The sequence below is a fragment of the Lepeophtheirus salmonis genome, chromosome 12 (genome assembly GCF_016086655.4).
Source record: "Lepeophtheirus salmonis chromosome 12, UVic_Lsal_1.4, whole genome shotgun sequence".
Classification (NCBI taxonomy): Eukaryota; Metazoa; Arthropoda; class Copepoda; order Siphonostomatoida; family Caligidae; genus Lepeophtheirus; species Lepeophtheirus salmonis.
Window position 1 is genome coordinate 1,911,014 of NC_052142.2, and position 12,156 is coordinate 1,923,169.

The window sequence follows — 12,156 nt, forward strand, 5'->3', positions numbered from 1 at the left end:
ATAATCAAGCTTTATGATTCATATTACAGAAATATTTTATTTAAATTATCTGTATCGAAGACCTGGGAGGAGGCTCTTTTTTAAATAAGTATAGGAATAATAACAAGTGGCGTTTAGTATCTGAGTTTAGTAAATTAAAGTTTATAAAAATCCACCGAAAATGGCTAAGTCGAGGTGGTGACTTAGAATTGAGTCTTGTATCTCGACTTGGACTCGAAAGCTAAAACTAGTGACTCAACTACAGATTATATTCTAAAATTAGTTTTAAAATTATTTAACTCATCATATTTGTCAACTATTATCCTATGATTTTGACGTTAAAATAATATCCTATAATCCAGGTAGCAAATGTCTAATGAAATTTGCATTTATCCTCTCTTTCATGATTATGGGATACTATTGTTTATTATTTTATGTTTGATGAAGTTCGTTATAATAATTGAATTCCAATAAATCAAATTGTTTAAACCCAAAATTGGAAGCAACTCTTATTAAATTTACAAAAATTATAATTTAAAATATGTGCTTTTTAAGACATGCTATTGTATTTATGTATAGCAATTGACGACCTTTATTATATAATTTTAACTTTTCGAGTTTAACTTGTTAATATAATTAGTCTTTTATTGATTAATTATCATAAAATTTTAAATTAATAGTTGGATATAAAATTTTGTAATGTTAGATAAATTAAATATAGGTATCCCAATGAGGTATTAATTTCACTCAAGGGAAAAATTATTAGGGCAGTTTATTAGATCATCAATTAATTATAATTCATCCCAATAATAAGAATTGGAGACTCGCACACGGGTTGCACTTAACTCAAATTAAATTCGGACTAAAAATCGACCAAAACTCAATATGAACTAAAAAAAAAGAAATTTCCGATTTGACTAGGACTCAATGTGATAGACTCGTAACTGGACTAGAATCCGTCGTCAGATCAACAAGGCTCAGATTAATTTAATGCTCAAGGCTTGAAACTTACTAACTCACGTACCCAAAAGCTCGCAACTTGACTTGGACTCGTATGTGAAGATATTGGACTTTACTTTTGAAACTTAACTTCTCAAAAACAAGTGCATAAATTGTCACAACAACGGGGGTAGTAGCTTTGGATAGTTCGCAACTAGTTTTTCTGAGACTAGTTTCTTCACTTAAAGACTTGGGTATGATCATTTGGTTTTCCAATATTACATAGTCAATAAATCTTACTTTTTTATCCCTTTAGGCTTAGCTATGGTTGATAGGCTCCGAGAAATGGTATTCAGAAAACTCATAAAAGGCAAAAACAAATGCTTAAATGGTCACAACAATGGGGGTAGTTACCTTGGGGGTAGCATTATAATTAGCAATTGTGTATATCCTTCATGATAATACTATGTTGTTATATAAGCATAAATAACGGGGAAAATATCTTTTTTGATGCTCTTAATAAGGAGTAATATCGTCGGACATTACTACATAATTAGTTTTTGCTCTAAATCTTTAAGATGGATTTATTTCTAACATTTTTTCATTAGTATATTTATTGTCTAATTTTATGATTAAGACATTTACTTTTTTTTTTAATAATTAGTTAGCTCTCATCGGTAGAGATATATCTATCCTGTGCACAATTGTATATAGCAACTTCCACATGAAGAAGAGGGGTGATTATCTTTTTGATTAAACTCCACGTCTCGCTTGTGTCTTGCAACCTAAAGTTATGACATATTTTAACTGCATTCCGATGTCAGAATAAGAAAATATCATTTGGATCAATCTATTATTCCAATAACCTGTATATATAATTTATTGTTATTAGTTATATGATTCCAATTTTTTAATTTTGTATATTTAACATAAATCTATGATGGTATATTTTTTAGTATGTAGATTATATTTAATTAAAGCCTTCTTTGTTAAACTTGGAGCTTCAAATATATTTCAAAATACTCTACTTTGTCGTTTCATTAGCTATTATTCTGAGAATAAGGTTCATAATGAATTACAATTTCATGGAGTGTGACGTTATAAAATCTACTATAACGGATCAAAAACGTCTAAGTCAATTATACGTAGTATATCTTCATCAAACATTTTGATAATAAATACTTTCGTTATACCCTCAAAAATCATAATAAAGCAGGCAGATGATAATCACATCAGTATTTTAAACAATGATACCATATGTATTTTTTCCCCTTCTCCTTGCACGCGTTTTTCTGTACAATTTTATCAACTTTAAGTATAAGTAGGATTGTGGGAATCGTGTTTTGCGCAAGTGCGCGCGCAAATACTACTTCAACTATCTGGTTCCTCTGTTTTCTTCAGGCCATAAACAAACCTTTTTTCATAAATCATACTTGATGGACCAAAGGTAATTTCGAACATACGTATCACTTATAAGATATCTCAATTATGATTTTTTAACATTACAACTTATCTGAAAATTTACTACATATAGAAGCTTTCCTTCACCAAAATATAGCTTTACTTGCTACTATTTAATCAAAATAATATTATCAAGAAAATGTCTTAATATTAGTTATAATTTATTGTATGATACAAATAGTATTAAATATTAATTGTCATAGTATAAAACTTCGGTTACGAATATCAATATACAAATTTATGGATTTAACAAATTGTAAATAGCATATGTGTAAATTAAATCCAAACTATAATAATTTGTTGTATGACGCTGTAGATGTTCATTCTTTACATGAGGACGTAAAGCCATTTACACAAAGAAAAATCTGTCGCGTCAATCCAACTCTAACGGAGAAATGCTCTTAAATTTGGTCGAAATACGCATACTTCGCAAGAAAGAAGTTGAGTATCATATTATGCACTGGCGCAAAGGTAATGTGTGAGCCCCTAGAATAGAAATCCTCCTAAGGGACGTCTTGTATATTATTAATATATAATTTCCGTATAAATAACTATATATAAATCCATATGATATTCTGTAAAATTATGTAAGACAAATATATTGTACGAAAAATATATTATTCACCCAAAAATCGTTCCTTAAAATCCTTCGTGTTCAATCTTCCTAAAGTAAACTCCTAGTTTAAGTAAACCCTTTCCTTTTTAAGAGTCGTTTAGTGCCTTTAATGCCTATAACGCACGAATCACTAGTATGAATAGTTACTTTCACAAATATCAATTCCAATAATAAGTTTGAATTCGTGCTGCACTGCAAATATGGACAATGATATATCTTGAATACTCGTAAGACCAAATATAATTAGAGAACATCAAACCCGTCTTTACATACATTCAGTAGTGCTTAAAAAGTATATCTAATCACCATTTCTTGGAGCTTATGAACCATAGCTAATCCTTAAGTGATAAATAAGTTATATTTATTGACTATGTAATTTTGAAAACCCGAATGATCATACCGAAGTCTTTAAGTGAAGAAACTTGTGTCAGAAAACTAGTTGGGAACCATCCAAAGCTACTACCCCCGTTGTTGTGACCATTTATGCACTTGTTTTTGCCATTTAATAAGTTGTGTATCATAATTCTTGATAATTTTAGCAAAAATTGAACCATATTTTATGATTAAATTTAAAAAAAAAAATGAATGCTTACTTTTAGATGGTACAAAACTCAGAGTTCCATTTCGAAATTAGTAAATATTTTAGACTTTTTACTGATAACTTTGATCGTAATTTGGTGTGGATGACTCTAAACATGCTGAAAATTCTCTCAACTTCACAATTTAGAATGTGGATATTTCTATAAATTTTTTGAACGTAGGATGATTAGCAATTAGTATATTACATACAATAAGCATCTTTGTGCGATCAGAGTTAAAGTATGACTTGATCTGTTCATCGTTAACTTGATTTTATAGATGAATATCCATACTCTTGTTATGAGATGAGGATAATGAGTGGCGTGTAATTCTAGACAGGGGACTAAAGGCACATTTATATCGACAAATCCGACAAGCCATCTGTTTCTCGTCCGGTAAGTATTTTCCTAATTCTTGGGCCTCCATTTCCAGAAATCCAGACAAAAGGCAACGTTATTTTAGGGATTTATTCAGTTCTCTATCAACTATCAGTATCTAATATTATATTAATATTGAATAATAAAGACGGGAATTGATAACATTCTTGATCGAGAAAAATGTTTATTATATTAATCAGTGATACCATAAGTATTTAATTCCTTCTCCTCGTACGCTTTTGTTTCCTTACTGAAATTATCAACCTTAAGTATAAGATGTCTTTACTTTATAATAGCTATTACCAGTGATGAAAATCAGGTGTATTGTTTTAGATGGCCCGTTTTTTTTTTGTTTTGTTTTTTTGAATTGGTAGTCTGATAATAAATTTTCTTTACCTTAGCAGTTGGCACTATTATTTAATTCCTGAGTAATGAACAGCCTTTCTTAAATAGATTCAATTATATTCCAAACCTGATTGAACATTCGTATGTGCTCATAAAAGACGGAGCGTAACCCGGACGATTTGTTGCGGAGTTATAATTGTTAGTCCGTTTTGGACTCAAACTAGAATTGGGGATCGACCTCGGAGTAATTCTGGTAAATGCCCTTGTTTATATCCAGTGTACTTTTCTTCTTCCTCCGTTGTCACAGCTGATTGTGGCTGATCTAATGAAACCTGATGAGATTATTTTTGATCTCCTCAAAAATATTATTCAAATTATCAGGGTTACCATTTTGATTTTCAGTTTATTTTTATTAACATGTCCATTCCACTCTGGATTTCCCTCATTGTTATTAACATACGCTCTCCTATTCTCTAGTACTCTCTGGCTAGGAGAAAAAAATTGATACCTTTATGAAAAATAGTTTATGTGAAATCATCACATTTAAGTAACACTAAGATTTTTTTGTAAATAAAATAAAGTTATTTACTTCTTCTAAAGCTCAACTTAAATTTAAGTTTAGATGGTACAACTGTCCCTTAATGTAGCATATGATATAGTCTGAGATTCGTCCCTTGTTTCACTACCAAAATTGTGAAAATATCAAGTTTTGAATTCTTATAAAAAATACATTTTTTTTAAAGCAAAATGTTATGTAGAATTCAGATCCAAAGTCAAAAATACAAAATATGCAATGTTTTTAAAAAAAATATCTTCAGTATACATTTTCAGCAAAAAAAAGCTAATAATATCATTTGGTATGGGATGAAACCGATATGCACTCACCTGAGAATAAGCTGTAGTTACACGACATGCATTCACATACACACGTGCACGTGCAAAGTTTATTTAAAATAAATACCTGTAATCGTGATTTTTTTTAAAAGTTTGTTACATCTAATATATACCATTAGAAGTGTTCTTGGCAATTGTATAATATATCATTATCCCTACTGTAACAAAATACCAAAAATAAAGTTTTATAATATAATACTCATAATGAAAATGGTTTTCTAAAACATCACTTTGTGAAACGATTGAAAAAATCAAAAGAACTTTTTAAACTTTCGATCTACACTAGAACAATGACGAACATTTAAACTATCTACAGAAGAGCAAATGTGTTTCTTTGTTTTGTGTCAACGCATGAACTGAACTCATGAACCAGATCTTCATTTTCAATAAAGTCTACCCTATCCTTGTACATATTGAGAATTAATAGTGAATTCAACCTATACTGTGGCATAACCCCTCTCAGATATAATTTGAGGCGTCTTAGTGGACTGAAAGAGCGTTCTGCTGTCGGTGTTGTAGCCAAAAACACAATATAGAGTCTGCAGAGTATCACAACCTCCGGGATCATGTTGGTCTCTGAAATCGAGTCAATGTTTTGCATCACTGTTATTTTTTACACCGGAGTAAGTCTACCGGTGATATCTTTAATATTTTGAAGAACCCGTAGCTAAGATCCAATTCATCCAGATTGACTCCAATGTGGTTGACTATACGCTCGAGTGACTTGGATAGGACCTCATTATTTTACCGTGCAGTAGCTAAATATTTTCTACTGCAGTCAATATGACTATTGCATTTGAAGAGAGTTGATCAAAAAGATGGAGTCTCGGGTAAAGTCTATTCGAATTTTAGCGATAAAGTCGTTCCGTATTTTTTAAAAATTAGACGTTCTATGGAAAAGTTTGGACGACTACCCAAATCACAAACAAAATGAAGAATTGCATTGATTCCGAAAAAAGGAGATGGGACAACCTATAGCCATTGGAGAACAATTACGTTTCTCAATTAATCATATAGGATTCTCTCTGGAGTATTGGCTAAACAGATGCAACCAATTCTCGACAAAAAAATTGGCATTGAACAAAAAGGTTTTTTGAAGAATAGGAAAATTTCCAATATGTTACACAATATTCAAGCTGTGAATAAAAATAAGAGCTCTATTTTACCTTTGGTCTCCTAGAAGCCTGAAGAGGATCTTAAAGTCGGAAGTTGTAAAGTTGGAAAAATGGTGGAAATTTTGGGTATCAAATGGAATAGCAGTGGTATTCATGACGATAACTGGAACTATATTCGTACCACCGTTAACAAAAGAATTTCTTTTTGGAAAAGATTCAACCTTCAAAAAAGAGTTGACTTTTATAACAATTTGGTAATACCCTTAATGTTATATAAGGCTACATCAAGTCTACTACTAGCTGAAAAAGTTATTTTAGAAAAGGACAAATGGATTAATTGTTTGTTTTATAAGAATGATATCGAAGCCATGAAAAGACCTAAATCCCATATAGGTGGTGGAGTAGCCCAACTATCTCGTATTGTCCCGAAATTTTTTGATCAACTCTCTTCAAATGCAATAGTCAAGAAATCCAGCAGTAGAATAGAGAAGAAGTATAACGAACCGAGAACTTTACATTTGGCTTATGATGGGGACTAATCTTACCAACAAAATTACATCTTTGATCTCTCCAGTTTGGGGCTCAGCTCAGAGAATAATTTGGATGCTCACCCCTGAATTTAGAAATGACTCAACCGTTGATATAATTCGGTAAAATGTAAATAAAAAGTTCTTTTTAGAAATTTAAAGGTCCTTTCAATTTTAGAAGAACGCGCAATCACACAAGATATTTTAACTGTTCATAATTTAAATTCGGAAGAATTGCTCAACGATGATAGAATAAGATTTCCACTTCTTAATTCTTCAAAATATTATTCAATGCCATGCCCGTGGCACGTTAAGATGGTCCTCTTAAATTTTGATGCAGCTATGAATGGACTCTGGGAGTTTCATAGTCAGCGTTTTGATCTCCTTATGGGTTGGAACAGAAAAATTGTGTCTTCTCTGAGGAAAATAAATGATGATTAAAAGTTTACCGTGCAGTTACAAATGTCCACAGTTTGTATTAAATAAACTAGGCCCTGGACTGTGGAAAATAATATAATAACACACTTCATGCGTTTGTGGACTGCCCTGCCATCTATATCCTAAAATATTTTGTATGTATAAATCTAAAAGGGCTGACGAATGGGGAAGAAAAATATGTTAAAGGTCTTGTTCTTTTTGGAATTTCAAAAAAGAAGGGTGGAACTTCTGAGGTAACAACGGATCTGGACTTTGCAATTCTTACTTGTAAAGCCCTCATCGCCAGCCGACTGACTAACTATCAGCCTATTTGGGAAGATGAGTTGAGAGGTATCATCTTGCCAGCATCAGCCCGCTATGTCTATCTCACAATGAAAATTCCTAAATCTGGATTTGAGTCATGGAATTTAGGAGGGGAAGAAATCCGGTACCTTCCATCAACTTCACAAAATCATGGAAGTATTTTAAAAAGAGTTTTAAAAGATTTTAACGAATATTTATCATAATTTGCATGTTTACTGTAGTTTTTTCAAAGATTGATATTTAGTTGAAATTCTACCCTGGAGCATTAAGTATAAACTATAATGTTTATTTATATAATTTTTTACGCAATTTCTCCGGTTTATTTATATATATGTATGTTCTATACAGTATATAAGTCAAATAAAGAATGTTGAAAAAAAAAAAAAAAAAAAAGACCCAAGATCTCGTTTTCTAATGCATCAAACAAAACTGACTTGTACGTATCCTTGGGAATATTAAAAACGTTGGTTCATTTTTCTGGAAGGGCTGCGGAGACCTAAACTCTCTTGATTGGTTTGGTTATTTTTGGTCATGTTTTTGTGTTTAGTCTAATGATCGTTGCCAAACTTCATCCAAAAATGCATCCTTACGTATCCACAGCTGACTCATTACTATTAAATACATTGTGTTATTAATTTCTTACTGTATTTGATTTGATGTGTTAGAGGTCATCCTTTCGAGCTATCTATCCATTGACTTATACACAACTTACTTGAAGTAATTACATGAAATAACTGTTTTGATCACTGTGTCTTCTGATGGCATGTCCTTGCTTTGCCAAGTACTTCAACGTTATGCTTATTGTTGTAGATACTGGGTGTTTTGTTTTCTTTCTTCTTGCACATTGGTGTCTAGTCTTCTTGCATCATTCTCACTCTCCCAGAGTTTGCTCATCTTTTCGCTCAACAGTCGATTGCTTTCACTCTTTTCGTGTTTCAAGAATTTATAGGTAGCATTTTTGCGGCTCCTGAAAACATTTTTTCTGATTTTTTTTGATTTTTTTTTACGTTTGGCAATGCAGGGAACATTTCGCAGTTTAGCTTTTCTGCAAGTGTAGCAGAATGCACCACCATTTTTTTTATTAGTATCTCAGTCCCATTCAAGCCATGGAAAGGAATTATACCATTCTTTTCGAAATCGGCCGAGCATTCATCTTTTTTTTATTTCATATGTTGGCTGATTTTATCTTTTATGTATTTAAATAATTACATAATTTCTTTTCTTCGTTGTATTTATGTTTTAATCAATACCTTTAATTACGTATGTTTGCACTATTTAATATTTTGTTTGAATGAAATAAAATAAATTGAACTGTCATAGAACATAATTGTGTGGGCAAAACACAACATTGTGGCTATCATGCTCTGTACTGATAGGTTATAAAACTCATTCCAATATTTCGAATGTTATTATAATGTTCTCTTAGTCTTCTGCAAACTATAAATCTGTCGTATACAAAATGATATTATTTGCACAGAATGGTGCAGCAAAATATTAGAATTAATGTATAAGTTAGATTTAAAAAGTCTTAACTTATACATGTTATTTTTTTTGTGTGTGAGAGGGGTTTTATGGGGGTTTTAAAATTCATTTTGCCCTTCCACTTTTTGTATTGGGTGCGTAACTGCCACCTTTGCCCCCCCCCCCACACACACACTTCAGGTGCCTATGGTGATTGCCCATTATGAAGCGTTCCGAAATATAGATATTTTGCTCAAAAATGGAGTGCCTGTTGCTAAGTAAAGAGTCAACAGAAATATTGAGTACTTTGACTCAAATTTGGCATCATTTTCATACAGAATTATATCCTAGACATAATCGATGAAATTTTCACGAATATCACTCATTCCGTATTTTGTCATGGCCTCTCGCAATGTGATATTTTGTATAAAATTTTAATTGCGTAAATTAGGAAAAAAAATAATCGGAAATATTACACCTGTTAATAGAAAATCAAACACATCAATCTAAAGGACACTATTTAACATAAAAACGATAGAATTTTAAAGTATATAGCTCCTAATATTTTTATGTACAATCAATTGTATTGCCGGACGGTATTTTTTCACTCGTAAATAAAATTAGGGCGAAGGGGTAATATTTTTATTTTTTTATATGTTCCAGTACAATAATGAACATTTAAATGAGCATTGCAGATTTTATAGGTCTACGAAATTGAGTTTTCAAAAATTTTGCCACGCAAAAACATTAACTTTTTGGCAAAATTGGTCACAAATTTAAATTTCTTGTCTTAACAACACAAAATACAGGATTGAAACATAAAGAATCCTAATCTACCGGTTTTTTACTTTAGAAATGACTTATTAATAAAGTTGATAATTCTGTGGAGAAAAACGCGTGCAAGGAGAAGGGGGGGAGAGAAAGACTTAAGGTATCATTGTTTAAAATACTGATGTGATTATGAGATGCCTGCTTTATTATAATTTTTGAGGGTATAACGAAAGTATTTATTAGCAAAAGGTTTAATGAAGATATACTACGTATAATTGAGTTAGACGTTTTTTATCCGTTACAGTACATTTGAAAACGTCACACTCCATGAAATTGTTATTCATTATGAACCATATTCTCAGAATAATAACTAATGAAACGACAAAGTAGAGTATTTCGAAATATATTTGTAGTTCCAAGATTAAAAAGAAGGCTCAAATTAAATATAATCTACATACTAAAAAATAAACCATCATACATTTATGGTGAATATACAAAATTAAACAATTGTCATCATATAACTAATAATAACAATAAATTATAAATACAGAATAATGAAATAATAGATTGATCCAAATAATATTTTCTTGTTTTCACATGAATTCAGTTATATGTGTAATACTTTAGGTTTCTAAACACAAGCCAGACGTAGAGTTTAATGAAAAAAATCATCACCCTTTTTCCGTAATGTGGAAGTTGCTATATACAATAGTATAGGACAGGATAGATATCGATGAGATCTAAATATTTAGTAATAATAAAGTAAATGCCAAAATTATCATATTAGAAAATAAATATACTAATAAAAAAATGTTAGAATTAAATCCATCCTAAAGATTTAGTGCAAAAGCTAATTATGTAGTAATGTCCGACGATATTACTCCTTATTAAAGGCATCAAAAACGATTTCCCCCCGTTATTTATGCTGGTATAACAACATATTATTATCACGAAGGATACGCACAAATGCTAATTATAATGCTACACCCAATGTAACTACCACCGTTGTTGTGACCACTTAAGCGGTTGTTTTGCCTTTTATGAGTTTTCTGAACACCATTTATCAGGGATTATCAACCATAACTAATCTTTAAGTGATAAAAAAGTAATATTTATTGATTTTGTAATATTGGAAAACCTAATTATCATACCCAAGTCTTTAAGTGAAGAAACTAATGTCAGACAAGCTAGTTGTGAACCATCCAAAGCTACTACTCCCGTTGCTGTGACCATTTATGCACTTGTTTTTGCCATTTAATGAGTTGTGTACTATAATTCTTGATAATTTTAGCAAAAATTGAACCCTATTTTATGATTAGATTTTAAAAAAAATGAATGCTTACTTTTAGATGGTACAAAATTGAGAGTTCCATTTCGTGATTTGGTGTGGATTACTGTAAACATGCTGAAAATTATCTTAACTTCACAATTTACAATGGGGGTATTTATATCAATTACATCATTACCAACATCCTCCATTAATTTTATGATGGTCCCTCGGGAAGGGATGGGTTAACCCGAGAATTTCTCGATAAATTTTTTGAACGTAGGATGATTAGCAATGGATAAGGTTATATTACATGCAATAAGCATCTTTGTGAGATCAAAGTTAAAGTCTGATTTGATGTATTCATCGTTAACTTCATTTTATAGATGAATACCCATACTCTTGTTATGAAATGAAGATAATGAGTGGCGTGTAACTCTAGACAGGGAACTAAAGGCACATTTATATCCATAAATCCGACAAGCCATCTGTTTCTCATCGGCTAAGTATTTTCCAAATACCTGGGTCTCCATTTCCAGAAATACAGACAGAAGGCGACGTTATTTTAGGGATTTTATTCAGTTCTCTATCTACTATCAGCATCTAATATTATATTAATATTGAATAATAAAGGCGGGAATGATAACGTTCTTGATAGAAGATGTATATTATTTAATCAATGAGGCCATAAGTATTTCTTCTCTTCTCCTTGCACACTTTTGTATTCTTACCAAAATTATCAACTTTACTTAAACAATTCTCAATACTTATTTTTTACCCTAAATATTTTTTACACACTTTTGGCAGTGAAACGGGTGTCAAATCATAAACCATGTCATATATAAACATAACAAAGTAAAATATGTTTTGTTAAGGCATGAATTTCTTACCTAATTTTAAGTTGAGGAATATAGGCTTAAGATTATCAGAAAATGAATATAATACATAATTTATTATCATTAAATTAAAAAATATTAAACTTACACGCAGAAACGTTTGGGTATATGGAGAGACAAATTAAAAATTTAGATATTGTTTTAATTTGACAATTGCTGAGGTCTAAGATCATGTCTCATTCATTAAG